Below are 21,903 nucleotides of genomic sequence, written 5' to 3' on the forward strand. Positions count from 1 at the left end.
ACACAATACGGCACTATTCCTTGACATTAATGATTCTATAAAAAAATTAAAATGTGAATTCCAGTAACAGTGATGGGCTACTTCTGCATGCTGACATTCATTTCTACTAGTTGAATTCATGCCTATTAGTTGTGCAGATAAACTGAACATGTGTAGAATACCACTAATAGTCACAAGCTGACAAAATCAGTGAGCCTTTTGTTTTAAATTTGTTGGGCAGATCTAATTTTGAACACTATATTTGCCTTTTTTTCTTTTGGTTGTACTGGAGATTGACTTTGGGGTCTTGTCTACACTAGGAAAGCACTGATCTACACACCCCGATTCTACACACCCCGATTTTACCTTTTTTATTTCGAGTTATGGTTTAAGTTGTTCAGGCTGGCCTCAAATGTCACTATATGGCTCAGGCAGGGTCAGTCTTCCTCAAGTAGCTGGAATTATAGGCCTGGACTCCCTAGACTCAACTTGCCATGATTCTTAATAGTGGTCACCAGAAGGAACTTGAGTGTTTAGTCTTAATAGCCATCAGGTTGTAGGTCTCCTCACTGGTAGACTACAAAAAATAATTAATGCATATTCTGTGCCCTGCAGAGGAAATATCCAATTAACTGTAAATTGCTACTCTTCTACTGTGGCTGAGCACAGGGACAGCCATATTGTCTCATCTGTTGCCGTCAGCACTGGTATTCAACCATCTTGGGAAGTTAGCAGCAGATATTCAGAGTGAAATCTCTGGGCTCAACATAGGTGGCCTCTAGTGCAGTGTTTTTCAAACTTCCTCATACTGTGACCCTTTAACACAGCTCCTCATGTTATGGTGGCCCCCAATCATAAAATTATTCCATTACTACATTGTAACTGTAATCTTGCTACTATTAGGAATCATAATGTAGATATCTGGTATGTAAAATATCTGATCTGCAAACCCCATAGGAATAGTGAACCACAGGTTGAAAAACACTACTGTAGGGTATGCTAGGATGAAGCTTGACTGAATTATTAAGATTCTGGTAAGACATGCCAAGCACCTGCATACACATCACCCTTTTATCTAAGAGAAGCTATTGGTTCAGCAAAAGCACAATTTGGTAACTACTTGCCTTTGTGGAAAAGAAATGGAATTACAAGAAAATGACTGGGGTCAAATAAGCAATAAATATTAAAACAGCATTTGTGGGATGTGTAATGTATACCAGGTACTACATTAATCCCCACACATTTTTATTTAACCCTCCAAATAATTTAATGAAGTTGTTAGTATTTTTTATTCACTAGTCTTCATATAAAGTAAGACTCAATATGGTAAATTATCTGCTTCTCATGAAGAAGAGGGTATTAAAATACCAATGTGAGAAATGTATCCTGAACAAGAAAGATGCAATGAGAAATCCGGGCCTCTGCTAAAGAAAGAGGCCTCAGCTGGAGAGTTCCAGTTTCCTGTAAGATCCCACTATCCTGCAAAACCTTCCCAAGTCTCAGCTCAGCCTTTGTCCTCTTCCGACAGCTATTGGCCAGAGGTGAGTCTGGGCCCAATCGGGGCTGCCTCTCCCCTACAACCTCTCGCCCCCCCCCCCGAACTCCCCGGGTTGGCCCCTGATCCTGCTGCGCCTGTCTCCTGTCCCCATCGAGAGCACCCTTGGAGCTCTGATATACCCCCACCCATCCCCACCTCAAGCCTGCCCCCCCTACCCTGTGCCCTACCCTGCCCACTGTCCTGCTGCTCTGGTTGAGCACCGGGACAGAGGGTGGAACCAACAGTCCACCCTAGACTTCTCGGAGCAACTCTGAACAAAGGAGACCTGCCTATCCACGCGGGACCACCCATAATTTCCACCTGCTTGGTCTCTGATCCCCACCTCCAGTCCTCTGCTGGAGTCCCGGGCCCCTCCCAGAGATCCGCCTATCTCTGTGGGACCACTGCCCACAGGGGAAGTACCATAGAGAGAAGGGGAGACCCCACCAAAACCTACTGCAAGAAGCTATGGGAAGAAGGCAATACAAGAAAACACCTAACAACAGAAAGACAAGCATGACACCACCAGAATCTAGGGAATCTACACCAACTAGAATGGAACACAACAACAAAGCAGAGGAAGCAGAAGGGTACCACTTAAAAATTACCATCATAAAAATGATAGAGGCCCTCTAAGAAGATGTGAGAAAATCCCTTAAAGAAATGGAGGAAAAAACAAACGAAAAAGTGGAAGAAATGAACAAATTCCTTAAGGAAAGTACAGAAAGCCAAGAAAAAACAATTAAGCAGGTGAAGGAAATGGTTCAAGACTTGAAAACTGAAATAGAGAAAATAAAGGTAACACAAACAAAGGAATGCTGGAAATAGAAAAACTGGGCAAAAAATCGGGAACTACAGACACAAGCATAACCAGCAGATTTCAAAAGATGGAAGAGAGAATCTGAGGCGCAGAAGATAAACTAGAAGAAATAGATTCATCGACCAAAGAAAATCATAAATCCAACAAGTCCTTAACACAAAACATCCAGGAAATGTGGGACACCATGAAAAGGCTAAACCTAAGAATAATAGGCATAGAGGAAGGTGAGGAAGCCCAGCTCAAAGGTACTGAAAACATATTCAACAAAATCATCGAGGAAAACTTTCCAAATCTGAAGAAGGACATGCCCAAGAAAGTACAAGAAGCATACTAAACCACAAATAGGCTGGACAAAAGAAAAAACACCTAGCATACAAAATAAAGAAAGAATATTAAGAGCAGCGAAGGAAAAAGGACAGGTAACATATAAAGCCAGACCTATCAAAATTACACCTGACTTCTCCATGGAAACCCTCAAGGCCAGAAGGTCCTGGATAGATGTTCTAAAAGTATTAAGAGAACACGGATGCCAGCCTAGGCTACTACATCCAGCAAAATTCTCAATCACTATAGATGGAGAAAACAAGATATTTAATGACAAAACCAGATTTTCCCAATACGTATCTACAAATCCGGCCCTACAGAAATTATTGGAAGGAAAACTCCAACCCAAGGAAGGTAACTACGCCCACAAAAATGTAGGCAACAGATAATCCAACTACACCAGAAACCAAGGGTAAAGCAGAACTAATATATTCACAATACCACTGCCAACAACAAACCTAAATCAAACAAGCATCAACAATCAATGGTCCTTACTTTCCCTCAATATTAATGGTCTTAACTCTCCTATAAAAAGACACAGGCTAACAGAATGGATACAAAGACAGAATCCATCCTTCTGCTGCATACAAGAAACACGTCTAAGCTTCAAAGATAGACATTACCTCAGGGTAAAGGGTTGGGAAAATATCTTCTAATCAAATGGATACAAGAAGCAAGCAGGTATAGCTATCCTAATATCTAACAAGTTAGACTTCAAACCAAAATCAATCAAAAGAGATGAAGAAGGTCATTTCATATTCACCACAGGGAAAACTCATCAACAAACAAAGTCTCAATTCTGAACATCTATTCCCCAAATACAAAGGCACCCACATTGGTAAAAGAAACACTACTATAACTCAAAGCTCACATAAAACCTCAAGCACCCAACTCTTGCCACTAGAGCAGACCAGCAAACAAAAACTTAACAAAGAAACAAAAGAATTAACAAAAGTTATGTCTCAACTTGGTTTAACAGTCATGTATAGAACATCCATCCAAAGACAAAAGAATATATGTTCTCCTCAGCTCCACATGAAACCTTCTCTAACATTGACCACATACATGGCAACATAACCACAACAGATATTTAAAAAACAAAATGGAATAGCACCCTGTATCTTATCAGACAACCATGCTTTAATGTTGGAATTCAACAACAACACAAATTGCAGAAACCCTACAAACTCATGGGTCAAGGAAGAAATAAATTAAAAACTTCCTAAAACACACAACATACCCAAACTTATGGGACACTTTGAAAGCAGTGCTATGAGGAAAGTTCAATGCCCCCAAATGCCCATATGAAGAAAACGGAGGCTAGTCACATTAGAGAATTAACAGCACAACTGAAAGCCCTAGAACAAAAAGAAGCAAACTCATCCTGGGGGGGTGGGAGGTAGACACCAGGAAATAATCAATTTGAGGGCTAAAATCAATAAAGTAGAAACTAGGAAAGCAATACAAATAAATCAATGTAACAAAGAGTTGGTTCTCTGAGAAAATGAACAAGATAGACAAACCCTTATCCAAACTAACCAAAAAGCAGAGAGAGAACATGCAAATCAGCAAAATCAGAAATGAAAGGGGCGACATAATAACAGACACTGATGAAATCCAGAGACACTTCAGGTCATACTTTGAAAACCTGTACTCCACAAAATTCGAAAATTTAACAAAAAATGGACAAATTTCTAAATAGGTATCACGTACCAAGATTAAATCAAGAACAGATGAGGAATTTAAATAGAACTACAACCTCTAGTGAAATAGAAGCAGTTCAAGACTTGAAAACTGAAACAGAGGCAATGAAGAAAGCACAAACTGAAGGAATGCTGGAAATAGAAAAACTGGGCAAATGATCGGGAACTACAGACATAAGCATAACAAACAGAATTCAAGAGATGAAAGAGAGAATCTCAGGTGCTGAAGATAGAAGATATAGATTCATCGACCAGAGAAAATCATAAATCCAACAAATCCTTAACACAAAACATCCAGGAAATGTGGGACACCATGAAAAGGCCAAACCTAAGAATAATAGGCATAGAGGAAGGTGAGGAAGCCCAGCTCAAAGGTGCCGAAAACATATTCAACAAAATCATTGAAAAAAAAAACTTCCCCAATCTGAAGAAGGACATGACCTTGAAAGTACCAGAAGCATACCAAACACCAAATAGACTGGACCAAAGCAAAAAGATCCCTCAACACATAATAATCAAAACACCTAACATACAGAATAATGAAAGAATATTAAGAGTAGCAACGGAAAAAGGCCAGGTAATATATAAAGGCAGACCTATCAAAATTACACCTGACTTCTCCTTGGAAACACTCAAGGCCAGAAGGTCCTGGATGGATGTTCTACAAGTACTAAGAGTCTACAGAAGCCAGCCCAGGATACCATACCCAGCAAAACTCTCAATCACTATAGATGGAGAAAACAAGATATTTAATGACAAAGCTCGATTTTCACAATACATATCTACAACTCCAGCCCTACAGAAAGTTCTGGAAGGAAAAATCCAACACAATGAAGTTAACTATGCTCACAAAGACATAGATAATCCCACTTTATCAGAACCCAAGGGTAAAGCAGGGCAAATATATTCACAATACCACTGCGAACAACAAATCTAAAACAAACAAGTCTTAACAACCAATGGTCCTTACTTTCCCTCAACATTAATGGTCTTAACTCAACTATAAAAAGACACAGGATAACAGAGTTGATACGAAGACAGAATCTATTCTTCTGCTGCATACAAGAAACACATCTACACTTCAAAGACAGACATTACCTCAGGGTAAAGGGTTACGAAAAGATGTTTCAATCAAATGGACCCAAGAAGCAAGCATGTGTGGCTATCCTAATATCTAACATGTTAAACTTCAAACCAAAATCAATCAAAAGTGAAGAAGACAGTCATTTCATATTCATCACAGGAGAAATCCATCAGCACAATGTCTCAATTCTGAACATCTATGCCCAAAAGACAAGGGCACCCGCATTTGTAAAAGAAATTACTAAAACTCAAAGCTCTCATAAAACCTCATACACTCAGTGGGAGACTTCAACACTCTCACCACAAGACAGGACCACCAGTCAGAAACTTAACAAAGAAACAAAAGAACTAACATAAGTTATGGGTTTAACAGACATCTATAGAACATTCCATCCAAACACAAAAGAATATACCTTCTTCTCTGCTCCACATGGAACCTTCTCTAAAATTGAACACATACTAGGCGACATAACAAACCTCAACAGATACAAAAACATTGGAATAGTCCCCTGTACCTTATCAGACCACCATACTTTAAAGTTTGAGTTCAACAACAACACAAATCGCAGGGACCCTACAAACTCGTGGAAACTGAACAATGTGCAATTGCACCATACCTGGGTCAAAGAAATTAAGGACTTCCTAAAATTCAACAAGAATGAGGAGACAACATTCCCGAACTTATGGGACACCTTGAAAGCAGTGCTACGAGGGAAGTACATTGCACTAAGTGCCCATATGAAGAAAACAGAGGATAGTCACATAAGAGAATTAACAGCACAACTGAAAGCCTTAGAACAAAAAGAAGCAAACTCACTCCGGAGGAGTAACCGCCAGTAAATAATCAATTTGAGGGCTGAAATCAATAAAGTAAAAATCAGGAAAACAATACAACAAAGAGTTGGTTTTTCAAGAAAATCAATAAGATAGACAAACCATTATCCAAACTAACCAAAGAGCAGAGCGAGAACATGCAAATTAACAAAATCAGAAATGAAAAGGGGGACATAACAACAGACACTGAGGAAATCCAGGTCATACTTTGAAAACCTACACTCCACAAAATGTGAAAATTCAAAGGAAATGGACAAATTTCTGAATAACTATCACTTATCAATATTAAATCAAGAACAGGCAAACAACTTAATTAGATCTATAACTCCTAATGAAATAGAAGCAGTCATCAAAAGCCTTCCAACCAAAAAAAAAAGCTCACGGTCGCATGGCTTCTGTGCAGAATTCTACCTGAAATTCAAGGAAGAGCTAATATCAATACTCCTCAAATTGTTCCACACAATAGAAGCAGAAGGCTCATAACCAAACTCTTTCTACGAGGCCACAACAACCTTGGTACACAAGCCTCACAAAGACACAACTAAGAAAGAGAACTACAGAACAATATCCCTCATGAACATTGACACAAAAACACTCAATAAAACACTGGCAAATCGAATCCAAGAATATATTAGAGAAATCATCTGCCATGACCAAGTAGGCTACATCCCTGGGTTGCAGAGATGGTTTAACATAGGAAAATCTATCAACATGATCCACCATATATACAAACTGAAAAAGAAAAAGCACATGGTCATCTCCCTAGATGCTGAAAAAGCCTTTGACAAAAATTCAACATCCTTTCATCATAAAGATCTTGGAGAGATCTGGAATAACAGAAATATACCTAAACTTAATAAAAGCAATATACAGTAATACAAAAAAGAAAAAAAGAACTTGTGGCACATTTATACAATGGAATACTACTCAGCAGAAAAAAAAAAAACAATGGAATCTTGAAATTCGCAGGTAAATGAATGGAACTTGAAGAAACCATCCTGAGTGAGGTAACCCAGTCACAAAAAGAGGAACATGGTATGTACTCTCTCATATATGGATTTTAGGCATAGAACAAAGGACCACCAGCCTTCAATTCACACCGTCAGAGTAGCTAGGATACAAGGAGGACCCTTAGAGATTCATATAAGGTTCCTCATAGAATGGGAAAGGGACAAGATCTCCTGAGCATATTGGGAGCCGTAGGGGTCAGTAAGTGGAGAAGGAGTTAGGAGAAAGAGAAGGGGAAAAGAGGAGGGGAGAGGAGAACATGAGAGACCAGGAATTTTGAGTCAGGGGACGAATAGACTAGAGTAAGAAAAGAGACACCATAATACAGGGAGCCATTATAGGTTTGAAGACAGTATAGAAATGTCCAGAGACCTACAAGGACGACCCCACCTAACAACCTAAGCAACAGTGGAGAGGCTACTTGAAATGCCTTTCCCTGATAATGAGATTGATGGCTACCTTATATGCCATCCTAGGGCCCTCATCTATTCTCTGATGGAAACAGAAGCAGACACATACAGCTAAACACTAAGCTGAACTCGTGGAATCCACTTGCAGAGAGGGAGCAGTGATGAGCAAATGGGTCAAGACCAGGTTACAGAAACCCACAGAGACAGCTGACCTGAACAAGGGGGAACTCACGAACCCCAGACTGATAGCTGGTAAACCAGCCTTGAACCCAACCAGACCCCCTAAACATGGGTCTCAGTTAGAAGGCCTGGGCAGTCTAAGGGACCTCTGACAGTGGCACCAGGATGTATCCCTAGTGCACAAAAGGACTTTGGGAGCACATTCCCCGTGGAAGGATACTCCCTTAACCTAGTGACAGGAGGAAGGGCCTACTCCAAAGGAATTGACAGATTTTGATGATCCCTCCTGGAAGGCACCACCCTCCCTGTGGAGTGGGTGGGGGATGGGATGGGAGGGGGTCAGAGGCATGGAAGTAGGGAGAGGGAAGTGGAATTGATATGAAAAATAAGAAAAAAGTAATAAAATTCAAAAGAAAAAAGAAAATGACTAACCAAACATTTTGTCATTCTAGAGAGGGAAAGGTAGAAAGGTGTTTAGGAGAAAAAAGAAAAATAATTAAAACAGCCCTGAATGGAACTTTGTCATCATTGGCTCTAAGGCAGAGCACTGATGTGGGGATTCAGAGGTGCTGTGTTCAAGTCCCATCCAGCTGCTACAATAAGTATATTCAGCAGTAAGCTGGACTATGAACAAAATCAGGCGGTATTACACCTCAAAGCTATGGGTTTAAAAAATACAGATAAGGGCACCAATTAGAATTAAAGATAAGATATTAACAGGGATTAGACAAACTACTAAATTTTAGTCTTGCCAAGTTAATCTTCAATGGGTAGTGGCTGATCAACCAAGTGATGATACTATTTGGGTGATTTTTGAACTAAAGTGTGGTTATATGAAGCTCAAGAGTAAATTCTATTTACAGTTTCATATGACAAACTGAACTGTGAAAAAAAAAATGTGCCTGTCTTGAGGGTTCTGACCAAGGGAGATGCGTAAATGGGGTAAGCACTTGCCAAACAATTATAATGATTTGAGTTAAAGTCCCTAGAGCCTATATAAAGCTGAGAGCAGTAGTGTATACCTAAAATACAGTGCTCTAAAAAGGATATGGGAGACAAAGATAGGAGAATCCCCACAAGCTCACTAACTAACTAGTCTAAGTTACACAGCAGCAAACAACAAGGGATCTGTAACACAAGTTCTAATAGGTCTTAATAATAAAAGGCTGGAGTCAGTTATAGAGGAAAATGTTGAGAGATCTCAGAGATGAAGTAGCAAAACTACAGCCACCTTGCCTACTCAAATTTCCAGCTCAAAAGAGAGTGAGTTCCTGTCTCCTCCCACCTACCACTTCCTTCCTTCACCCAGCCATATCATTTCCTGTCCATCTATCCAGACCTCCAGACCTCTATGGTTAACTAGTGGCTAGTTCCACCCTCTGATCTTCAGGCAAGCTTTATTTATACAAACAAGATATGACCACAGGGACCCTGTCTCAAAAAAGGGGGAAGGTGAGGGCTAACAACCAAGGTTATCTCCTCTGACCTCCACATAAGTACTGTGGTACACAAATGTCCACATTCAAATGCAGACACACAGACAGGCACACAGATGTGCACATTCACACAAATACACACACACACAGAGAGAGAGAGAGAGAGAGAGAGAGAGAGAGAGAGAGAGAGAGAGAGAAAGAGAGAGAGACTGCATCATAAACACACATCAGACACAGAAAAAATATTTTAATTTTTTAAAGATTTATTTAGTATGTATTCAGGGTTCTGCCTGCTTGTATACCTGCAACGATGAGAAGAAGAGGGCACCAGAATGCATTGTAGATGGTTGTGAGCTGCCATGTGTTCCAGGCGATTGAATGCAGGACCTCTGCAAGAGCAGCCAGTGTTCTTAACCACTGAGCCATCTCTCCAGCCCCAGAAAAAATATATTAAAAGAGATTTTTTAAAAGAATAATGCTTTCTTCAAGAAGTAGAATAGGCATCATAAATTATCTAATTTTTAATTTTTTTAGAGAAGTAAAATAGGCATCATAAATTATCTAAATGTTTGACAATTTAAGTAGCATTCTTAACATATTGGCAGACATATCAGAAAGAGCCACCTTAGGGAGAAAGAGAGAGGGAGAAGGAGGGAAAGAGAGACAGTGGAAGTAATGGGGTCCGAGTGACAAAAACGTACAATATATACAAGCATAAAATTGCCAAAGCTTTAAAATAAACAAATTTTAAAAAGAATCACTTTAAGTGGAAAATAGATCATCCTATCACTCATAAGAGAACTATCCTGTACAACAGCCCATACATTTGTATTTTCTGCTCACTGGATTCCAACAAAATGATTCAACACAACTTCTTGATTGTATCTGGTATTACAACTAGGTTGTATGGATTTTTCATGAACCTTTTTTCAAGTTAGCATTCTTTTCCTTTCCCTCTATTTAAATCCATGCTTTTGGGACAAAGAGCTTGTGGGGTCACATTGCAACAGATAGAGGAATCACTGGATGCCATATGCTGCCTGTAGTATGAGGCATGGGGTGAGGTACAGAGGAGAGGAGAGGAAGCATTCGACTGCAAGAGATCTATATAGAAAGAACCTTGTACCCATATTGGCCCGAGGCACTTGGTCTTAAAAAAAGTAAACTAAAGGAAGCCAGGATGAAAACTACATTAGCTTTTCTACTTTTGGTTCTACACTACAAAAGAACAGTCATCTGAGGGTGGGCTACTGCTACCTAAATTAGTTACAGAGCTGAAAGTTGTGAGACTCTCTTCCCTGACCAAGAGTTAGGTTGTAATTTCTCACTATGGCTGTATTTCTCAAAATTGAATTGACAGCCTTTAGAGAAAAGGTAAATTCAATAATATAAAGTGTGTGCCAAGAGAAAGTGAAGATGGACTGCCAGTTTTCCTCTGGGAAAGTCAAAGAAGAGAGGCAAATTATCCACGTTAGCAGAAAAATATGACAATAATTCAGAATTGCAGCCTCGTGCCTATTTTATAAATTTTTAGCCTACAATATACATGATTACAATCGTTCTCTTGCTTATTACAACTTAGTAAACAGCGTTTCTGTGTGGTAATAATTCTGTCTAGGATACTGACCAGAGTGATGTCACACTTAGAAAGAGCTCTATGTAATTCAGTATTAAATACAAACAGAAACATATCATATTAATCTATGTTTACCAAGTTGTTATCTTCAGACCGTTTCCCATTGTGAGAGACGACTGTGAGTTTTGAGTAGATGGGTAGAACGTAATCATGAGGAGCAGGCTGCTCTCTCTCTCTCTCTCTCTCTATCTCTATCTCTATCTCTCTCTCTCCTTTCTGCCCCCTCTCGCCTTTTCACCTCTTGTCCTCTCCCATCTCCTCTCTTCCCAGATCACTAACTACAGAGTAAACATGATTACTATGTCTCAGTAGTGTAATATCATAAGATGGGGCACATCTATAACCACAGCATTCCGAAGGCTGGACAAGAGGATTGCCATTAGTAGCCAAGCTGGGCTACCCAGTGAGAGTTAGCTTAGGCTACAGAGTGAGACCCTGTCTCAAAATTACTCACAGGGGCTGTAGAGATGGATTGGTGCCTCAGAGTACATCCTACTTTTCCAAATGACCCATGTAAGGCAGCTCATAACCACCTGTAACTCAAGCCTCAAGGGATCTGACACTCTTCTAGCCTCTGAAGGCACACACAAACATGTCATACACACAGAGAAATATATTAATATTAATCATAATAGTAAATATTTAAAACACAAAATAATATTCCCCCAGATAAAAGTTTTATTTAACCCAAACAATTTGTTTTATATGAACCTAAAGTATTCTACCACTAAATTGCTTTTTACCATACAGTTGTATACCCTCAATAATCATTGCTGAAAGGAAGTTTCCAGGGGCTTTTGAACCAAATATATCCACAAGTAAGTCATGGCCCTAGAGTACAAACTTTCATCTGATGGTCTAAAGAAATATTTTACAATCATGCTGTATAGTTTTATGTCAACTTGACAAGAGAGCCTCATTTAAGGAAATGCCTCCATAAGATCGAGCTGCAGACAAGTCTTTAGGGCATTTTTTAAATTAGTGATTGATGGGGGGGAGGGCCCAGACCACTGTGGGTGGTCCCATCCCTGGCCTAGTGTTCCTGGGTTCTACAAGAAAGCAGACTGAGGAAGCCATGATGAGCAAGCCAGTAAGCAGCATCCCTCCAAAGCTTCTCCATCAGCTCCTGCCTCTAGGTTCCGGTCCTGACTTCCTTCAATGACGAGCAGTGATGTGGAAGTATAAGCTAAATAAACCCTTACCTCCCCAACTTGCTTTGTTCATGGTGTTTTGTCAGAGCAATAGAAAACCTAACTAAGATACCTATGTTCTTTCTATTCCTTGGTGAATAGCAGTTTATAAGTTCAGCTTTCTCGGTGTAAGCTGGCACAACAGCCTACAATTGGCTTCATTGGCTTAAGAAATAAATGGCTGAAGTGACATTGTCTCCAGCATGACATGTATTATGATCAAGAAGAAACTACCAAAAATGTACTTTCTTTATCACAATCTCATTTAAGCAACATCCACCATGTTGCTCATGTTCCTCAAATACCTGCTAGAGCTTTGAACAAAGCAACAAATCCTCTAGTCCACAACAGATATAACTATTGTTACACCTAGTATTATTAGAACCATATTTTTAAAATTTAATGATCTGTCATAACAGATGAAAACATTCTAACTTTTAACACTGAGTCTAGCACCACTCCAGAAGGTATGCTCCCCCTAAACACACTGCCAGAGTAAAACTCTCTGCTTATTCTGTCACTTGAAAATCGTTGTACACTTCAGCCCAGATTTACTATCAAAGAAATACCATGTAAAATATAAGTGAACTATTATGCAGTCCATATCAACAAATTTAGAAATGTTTGTCACTTCCAAACAAAAATGCTTCCGTTATGATGATAGTTATATTGGTTGTCAACTGGACAAGATCTTAATTCACCCTGGAAACAAGATTCTGTGGATGCCTCTGAGAGATTACCTACACTCTCTTAACTAGGGTGGGAAGACCCACTCCAACTAGAGATCCATAGGTTGGATCTCTAACTTCATGAAAAAAGTAAGATAATTGGCTGAGCATGAGCATTCAACCCTCTGTGCTTCCTGACTATGAATGCAATGTGATCAGCCACACCCTATTGGTCTATTATGCCAACCCTGCCATGATAGACTATATCCATTAAAACTATAAGCCCAAATAAATCCTTCCTTCCATAAGTATTGTTAGGTATTTTGCTCTAGTCATGAGAAGTAATACAGTTACCAATTTCAAAGTTTTAATGACTATATCAGGGTACTGCTGCCTTGATCCAACCATAGTTATGAACCAAGATTTGTCTTTTAATGATCAATTCTTTTGACAAGTGGACCATAAGTCAGGAAAGACCTCAGAATCTCAGATGAAGGGTTCTAAATTGCATGGGTATTGAGTGGAGCATGGTGGCCCACACCTTTAATCCCAGCACTCAGGAGGCTGAGGCAGGTGGATGTCTGAGTTCACAGCCAGCCTGGTCTACAGAGCAAGTTCCAGGGCAGCAAGAACTGCACAGAGAAACCTTGTCTCAAAAACCAAAAAGAAAGAAAACAAAAATGTGGGTATCCAACACAAATAATACTAAGCATATTTTACATGTGGTAAACATTTATGTTTAAGAAATAAAAAGTCCGTTTTTAGGACTTTGAGAATTGGATCAGAAGTTAATAGCATTTGTTCTTGGAGAGGCACCCACATATAGCCAGTTTCACAACTCCTGTTCTGAAGGATCTGATGCCATCTTCTGGCCACTGTGGACACTGCAGACAAAAACAACTGCCTGTCTAATTTATGAAAAACACTAGATGAATATAAATCTCTGTCTCATCTATAGGTCCACATAAATTGATGTCAAAAGTTTTGGATGATATGTTTTCTTTTCTTTTAGGAGATGTTTGTGGTTATCAGACAGAGTCACTAAAGTCAGGGGAATCAACAGTATCTTACACCTCTCTATAAGATGAAAACTTCATCAGAAATGGACCTGGCAACATCAGCGATGATAGCCATATCTTGCCATCAGGCATCACCGTATTGTCTGCATCCCTTTTAGAAGGCATGCTTTTAAAGCTTCTCATTCATGTATTCTATTCATCAGACACTGGAACTGAACTGAAAGAGAAGTTTGTAGACACAGTTTGAAAGCTGGTTGATAAAATCCTAACAGCAATTTCAAAACATGAGCTTTGATGGCCTCACCCTTTCTATGGAGCAGAAGAGTGATGGGATGGGCATCAGTGGGGGGCATAGGAGGATGGGAGGGAGAGGGAACTGGGATTGATATACAAAATAAGATTGTTTCTAATTTAAATTTAAAAGGAAAAATAACCCCCAAATATACTAAATTCAAGAGCTAGAATCATACCACATCCATAGAGGACTTGCCTAGCATGCACAAGGGCCTGAGGTTGATACTCAGGAGTGCTTACCAGATTTAAAGGTAGGTAATTTTAAAGAATAGGATTCATACCTATAATTCCAAAGTTTGAAAGCCTGAGCTAAAGAGTGACTTCTAGACCAGCCTGGGCTTCAGAGTGAAAATATATCTCAATTTATTTATGTGTCTGCCACATGTGAGTGAGTGCCTACAGAGACCAAGAAATTCTCTCAAGCTAGAGTGGCAGTTGGAACATGGGTCTTGGGAACCAAATACAGGTCCTTTGGAAGATCAGCAAGCACCTTTAAGTAATGAATCATCTGCCTATCCTCACAAAAACAGATTTCAAAAAGTCAGGTTAAAGTTGAAAGTCAAGCCAAATAATCAAGCAGTATGTCATTAGCAGACAAGTCAACTAATTAAAAGGGAGTTGCCTCTATTGATAACACTGTTTTAAAGCATGGTCGTTCATATTTTGCAATGTTGGAAGCAGAATGGGTAAAAATAATGTTTCCTGTGACATTGTAGAATTTTTAATAGTGGTAAAGAAGACCCACCATGTTTAGAATTAGTTTTAGAAGTTGTAAAAAGTATGGAAATTTTGCCAAGATTGGTTAAGAACTAAAGGGAAAAGATTTTTATGTAGAAAAAAATATTCTGTTAGATACCACAGTTTTAGATGAAATATTTTGCCATGCTTTGGCAAAACAGTTAAATTGTCAAGTGTCTGAAGCAAAGATGTGAAAAATTTCCAGTTGGTGGTGGTGCATCCCTCTAATGACAGCACTTAAGAGGCAGAGGCAGGCAGATCTCTGTGAATTTGAGGCCAGCCTGATCTACAGAGAGAGTTTCAGGACAGCCAGGGCTACACAGAGAGACCCCTGCTTCAAAAAGTAAAGCAAAACAAAAAGTGAAAAACTATCAGATTGAATTCAACAGAGTCACATCTCACCCGATAAAATTTGTAATGGGCAAAAATAATGGCATTATAGATCCTAATACTTACAAACATCATAGGAGAGCAATTATTTTTCAGATTACTTATTCTGTATATAATCTCATTATAATCTCATACTTCAAGAATATAGGACACATGAAGAACTTCTTTTACAACATGAAAAATGCAAAACTGTTTCCTGGGAAGGTAGCTTTGGATACTGATGAAGTTTTAATTGTCCACTAGAAACAGTTAAGTCCTAAGATCCACACACTAATCTCTTCAGGAGCTGAAATGTACTGGACTTGCTGACAAGACACATGATTATGCCCTTAAAATGGACACTGGTTTAGAGAAAAATGAGTCAGATCAAGATGCAACTGAAGACGAACTTCCGAATTAAAATAATTCCTCATCATGGCAAATAACCAATCAATGCCCACCCAGATATTGATGCAGAACACTTAGAAATCATTTCTGTAAAAATACAGCCTTTAGAAGAACTCCATATGTACCACATGTCTACAGCAGGACAAAGCTTGGAATCTCTGAAAAGAACATCAGTAAATGGAAATTATTATTTCATGAACTGATCATAGCAATAAAGAACAAAACACAGCGAATCACATTGGACAAGGCAGGACCGCTCAATGTAAAACCACTACAGGTAAGGGTGAGAGGCACTCGGAGAAAGAAATGAAGACCTTGTTGACATTCTGTGACGTGGCTCTTCAGAAAGATCTATGAAATGCATTCATGAAATAAGGTCAATTTGTCCCAGCCGAGTGGAATTGAATAGTCTTGATTCATGCACTATAACCTTCTGCCTTCCTGGAGAGTATTTCATTAGCTCTGTGCCTCAGTATAAATGTATGAAAGTAGTTTACATTTGCCAGTCATATTGACCTACCATTTCTTAAGGAATAAGAATACAGGGAAATAGTCTGGGCAGCAAACCATGCTTTAGTCAGTTTGGCAATCTTTACAATTCTAAAATCTTTTTGGATGAATTCATAGTATTCTGACTTCATAAAGATGTAAATGGGTCAGTTATATCAACTAACCTAGCCTGCACTATCCATTTAAACTAACAAATTTAAGGCTCCACAATAGTTCCATTTTTTTTTTCTCAAATGCATTCATCAACAGACTGCAGGCTCCTGAGATGTCACTCATCTTATTTCAATTTCACGACATAAGAATTTTTCAAAGATGGACTTACAACTTTTTGACACTACATTCTCATTTAATACCAAAACCCTTTGGTACCAATGAGCCTTTAACATTAATGGTGTGCTTTTGTATTAGAATTGAAGACTATGTCTTAAAAACTAAGCAGATTTGAGGACCAGCTTGCCTGAAGCATAAGCCAAGGAGCATGTTTGACTACATCATTTTCCAACCCACTGGACTAAGTCTCCAAGCTGGTGAGGGGGTTTATGGGATATTTTTCAGTCCCAAATACAGAGAATTTTATGGGCATTTAATTCATAAGAAATCTCCTTTGTCCTTAGAAAACTGAATCATTTCTCTGGGTTTTCACATTCATATTAACATTCGGTACATAGTCGTCATTATTAGGTTTGTAATTTCTCGGGCACAGATATGGATGACACAGCTGTAGGCATGATGCCAAGTCAATATTCAATCCACATCAGAGACCTCACCCCAGTTCTTCTTGGCACCCTGCTCTTCTTTCTTGAATCTTTTACCAGTATTTTAAACATCTCTTCATTGCACAAGCTTAGAAAAGAATATTTAACCCAAAACAACTCTCTGGCCTCTCTTTTTTTAAACTTTATATTAAATTCTTAACAGTGTATAAAGACATTTAATCATGACGTTTCCGTGCATGCATATGAGCTACTTGGATAGTGTTCACCTCTTTTTCTTTTCCGTATCCTCTTACCCTTCCCTCTTTTCTTTCCTCTTCCACTTTCATGGTGGTTCCTCCTTCTAATTTCACACACTTCCTTTTTTCCCCCATAGCATCCACAGATTATAGTAAACCAGTAGTCATTTTTGTCAAGCTGACTTTCTTCACTCATCACTCCTGTCTCCAGTTACATCCAGTTTTTCTACTAACAAGTTCAAGTTTTATAGCTTTATTCCTTTTAAAAATTATTTATTTTGCATCCCGACCTCAGTTTCCCCTCTCTCCTCTCCTCTCCCTCCCTTCCTCCACCTCCCTTCTATTCACCCCAAATCCTCTCCTCCTCCATTTAGGTTCAGGAAAGGGCAGGCCTCCCATGGATATCAACGAAACATGGCACCTCCGCATGGGCAAGGTGAACCAGTATGAGAACGAGGGTCCCAAAAGTGAGTAAAAACTCAGAGACAGCCCCTGCTCCTACTCGTAGGAGTCCCACAAGAAGACCAAGCTACACAATTGTAACTTATATGCAGAGGGTAAGTCTTTGCAAGATCTCTGCTTGGTGGTTCAGTCTCTGTGAACCCCAATGAGCCCAGGTTAATTGATTCTGCAGGGCTTTTGCAGTGTCCTTGACCCCTCTGACTCCTACAGTCATTCACCCCTCCTCTTCTGAAGGATTCCCCAAGCTCTGCCTAATGTTTGGCTGTGGGTCTGCATCTGTTTCCATCAGTTACCGAATGGAGCCTCTCAGGTAACAACCTGGATAGGCACCAATCTATTATTACAGCAGAATAGCATTAGGCATTTTTTTCTCCAGTCTTGTTTGGTTTTTCCTAGGTCTCTGGGCTATCCAGCCTCAGTATCCTGTTGCTCTGGGCAGTGTCAGGGGTGACCTTACTCTCCTGGCATGAGTTCTAGGCTAGATCAGTCATTGCTTGGCCATTCCCTCAATCTCTAGGCCACCTTTACCCAAGCACATCCCATAGGCTGGACAGACTGTAAGTGGATGGTTATGTGGCTCGGTTGGTGTCCCAATACCTCCATTTGAAATTTTGTCTGGTCACAGTAGATTATCGCGGTAAATAAGGATCAGGATAAACAAATAGGCCGAATAGATGTTTATTCAGGGAGAAATAACTTACAACCTAGACAGATGAACACCTGTCCTCTCCTGTCCGAGTCACGCCAGAAAGAGAGCCTTTTCTCGCTCCCCTCCGACCTCCTTCCACAGGTCACTCCGCCCATGGCTCCACCCCCAAACGGGCGTGGCCAGTTCAGGCTACATATTCCTCATTGCTAGGAGTCTTAGCTGAGGTCATCCTTGTAGTATCCTGGGAGATTCCTATTGAGTCAGGTTTCTAGCAGACCTTGAAAATGACCTCATAATACGACTGAACATCCTTTGTGTATATGGTGTATATGCCCAAGACTGGTATAGCTAGGCCTTGTGATAGATTGGTTAACAGTTTTCTGAGAAACTGCCTTATTGATTTTCAAAGTGGCTGCACAAGTTTGAACTCCCTTCACCAATAGAGGAGTGGTCCTGGTGTTCCACATCCTCTTCAGCATAAGCTGTCACTTGTGTTTTTCATCTTAGTCCTTCTGACAAGTGTAAGATAGAATCTCAGTGTTGTTTTGATTTGCATTTACCTGGTGGCCGAATATGTTGGACTTTTCTTTCAGTGTTTCTCAGCCACTTGAGCTTCTTCTGTTGAAAATTCTGTTTAGATCTGTATCACATTTTTAATTGCATTATTTGCTTTTTTGATGTCTAGTTTCTTGAGTTCTTTATATACATTGGAAATCAACCTACTGTCAGATGTGGGGTTGGTGAAAATCTTTTCGCAGTCTATAGGCTGCCATTTTTTTCCTATTGGAACTTACAGAAGCTTTTCAGTTTCATGAGATTCCATTTATTACTTGTTGAACTTAGTGTCTGTGCTACCGTTGTCCTGTCAGGAAGTTGTCTCCTGTGCCAAGGCATTCAAGGATACTTCCCACTTTCTCTTCTATTAGGCTCAGTGTTTCTGGATTTATGTTGAGGTCTTGGATTCACTTGAACTTGGGTTTTGTGAAGGGTGGTAAGTATGAATCTATGTTCATTCTTCTACATGCCAATATCCACTTAAAGCAGCACCATTTGTTGAAGGTATTTTCTTTTTCTATTGTATAATTTTGGCTTCTCTGTCAAAAATCAGGTTCCTTGGGTATGTGAATTTACATCTAGGTCGATTAAATCCCATAGATCCACTATGTTTATTCCCTTGATCCATTGTTTTTATGCCAATAGCATGCTGATTTGGTAGCTTTATTATATCTCTATAGCATAAAGTGAGGTCAGGGATGGTGATGCCTCTGGAAGTTCCATTATTGTACAGTATTGTTGTAGCTATCCTGTTTTTTGTTTTGTTTTGTTTTTCCATATGAAGTTGAATATTGTTTTTCAAGGTCTGTGAAGAATTGTGTTGGGATTTTGGTTGGAGTTGTATTGAATCTGTACATTGCTTTTGGTAGGATTGCCATCTTTACTATGTTAATCCTACCAATCCATGAGCATGGGAGATATTTCCATTTTCTTATATCTTTACCAATTTCTTTCCTCAAAGACTCAAAATACTTGTCATACAGTTCTTTCACTTCCTTGATTAGAATTACACCAACATATTTTATATCATTTTTGGCTATTGTGAAGTGTGTTATCTCCTTGATTTCTTTTTGAACTCGTTTATTGTTTGTATATAGGAGGTCTGCTGATTTTTTTTTTATTTAACCTTTCATCTAGCCACTTGACTAAAGGTGTCTTTCAGCTGTAGGAGTTCCCTGCTAGAATTTTTGCCTTCACTTATGTATACTATCATACCATCTGACTTCTTCCTTTCCAATTTCTATCACCTTGATCTACTTTAGTTTTCTTATTGCTCTAGCTAAAAATTTATTGAATAAATATGGAGACAAGATTGTTCCTGATTTTAGTGGAATTTCTTGGAGTTTCTCTCCATTTAATTTGATGTTGGCTCTCTGCTGTATATTGCTTTTATTATGTGTACGTATGTCTATAATATCCCTGATCTCTCCAAAGTTTTTATCATGAAGGGGTGTTGGATTTTGTCAAAGGCTTTTTCAGCATCTAATGAACTATTCATGTGGTTTCTTCGTTCACTTTGTTTATATGGTGGATCACACTGACAGATTTTAGTATGTTAAACCATCCCTGCTTCTCTGGGATGAAGCCCACTTGATCACGGTGAATGATCTTTTTTAACGTGTTCTTGAATTCAGTTTGCCAGTATTTTATTAAGTATTTTTGCATCAATGTTCATGAGGGAAATTGGTCTGTAATTCTCTTTATTTGTTGAGTCTTTGTATGGTTTGAGTATCAGAGTGTGGTCTCATAGAAAGAATTTGGTAATGTTCCTTCTGTTTCTATTTTGTGAAATGATGTAAGGAGTATTGGTATAAGCTCTTCTTTGAAAGTCTGGCAGAATTCTCCATTGAAATTGCCTGGCTCTGGGGATTTTGGAGGGAGTGGGAGACTTCTGATGACTGCTTCTGTTTCTTCGGGGGTCTATTTAAATTTTTGTCTGAGTTCAGTATTCTTTATGGCAGAATAAAACGGCATTCTATATTTCCTTGACAGTCCTTTGTCTTTTTGCTCTTGTTTGTTTTGTTTGCATATACTCGTATATACTACGAATTTCAGCAAGACATATTCATTCAAGGATATCATATATTTTAATATGTTTCATCCCATAACCTCCTACCCGCCTTACTCTTCCTGATCCCTTTAATTCCCTTATTCCTCTAGATATTTTCATTTCCACATCACTTGATGTAACTACAAAATGTCTCAGGTCCACAAATGAAAGTAAACATGCAAAATTTGTCATTTTGAGTCCGACTCAATTCACTTAATATAATAATCCCTCGTTGGACCCACTTCCATGCATATTAAATAATTTTGTTCTTATTTATGGCTAACAATGAAGGGAACAACAGAATGGAAAGACTTTAGAATAGGAGAAAAATCTTTTCTAGCCATAGATAGAGCAAAGGATTAATATCTAGATTAAACAAAGAACTAAAAATGCAAAACTATGAGAAATCAATAAAGCAAACATGGTTCTCAAAAGTGAGTTAAAAGTGGTCAATAAACTAGAGGAAAATTTTCAATACCACTAGTCACCGGGAAAGTACAAATTCACAGTACATTGATATTCTATCTCACTCCAGTAAGATTAGCCATCATTAATATAACAATAACAACAAATTAAGAAATAATTAGCAACATATTCCTGTCATTCCTAATGGCAGGGATATTTCCTAAGGAAAAGAAATAGATACAGGCAGCTCAGCTATGACAGACTCTTTGCAGCAATCGGATCAGCAATGCCCCAACCATCCTCAGCATGAGAGAGGTGTTTGTAGAAAGAACAGGATGTGTGTTGGAACCTAGACGACTCCTGCATCCAGAATACACCAGCAGGGCTTCTTCATTTACTGTTTGGAGCCACCAAAATTTCCCAGCACATAAATGCTTGCAGATCACAACCTCATATAGTGACAAAATGCAAAGCCTTATAGAATATGTTTTTATGTTATGAACTGCTGTTCCCATCTAACCACACAGATAATCAAAATTGATTGTTTCCATTTTCACAGAAGTCTCTTCTTTATTTTGTCACATAAAAGATATTCCTTTAGGGTAGAATTTATTTGAAAAAAGGGTCTGTAACTTTACAAAAAGAATATAAGATTGATAATTCACATTAATTTAAAGTTTCTAT

The sequence above is a fragment of the Phodopus roborovskii genome, unplaced genomic scaffold (genome assembly GCF_943737965.1).
Source record: "Phodopus roborovskii unplaced genomic scaffold, PHOROB, whole genome shotgun sequence".
Taxonomy (NCBI): Eukaryota; Metazoa; Chordata; class Mammalia; order Rodentia; family Cricetidae; genus Phodopus; species Phodopus roborovskii.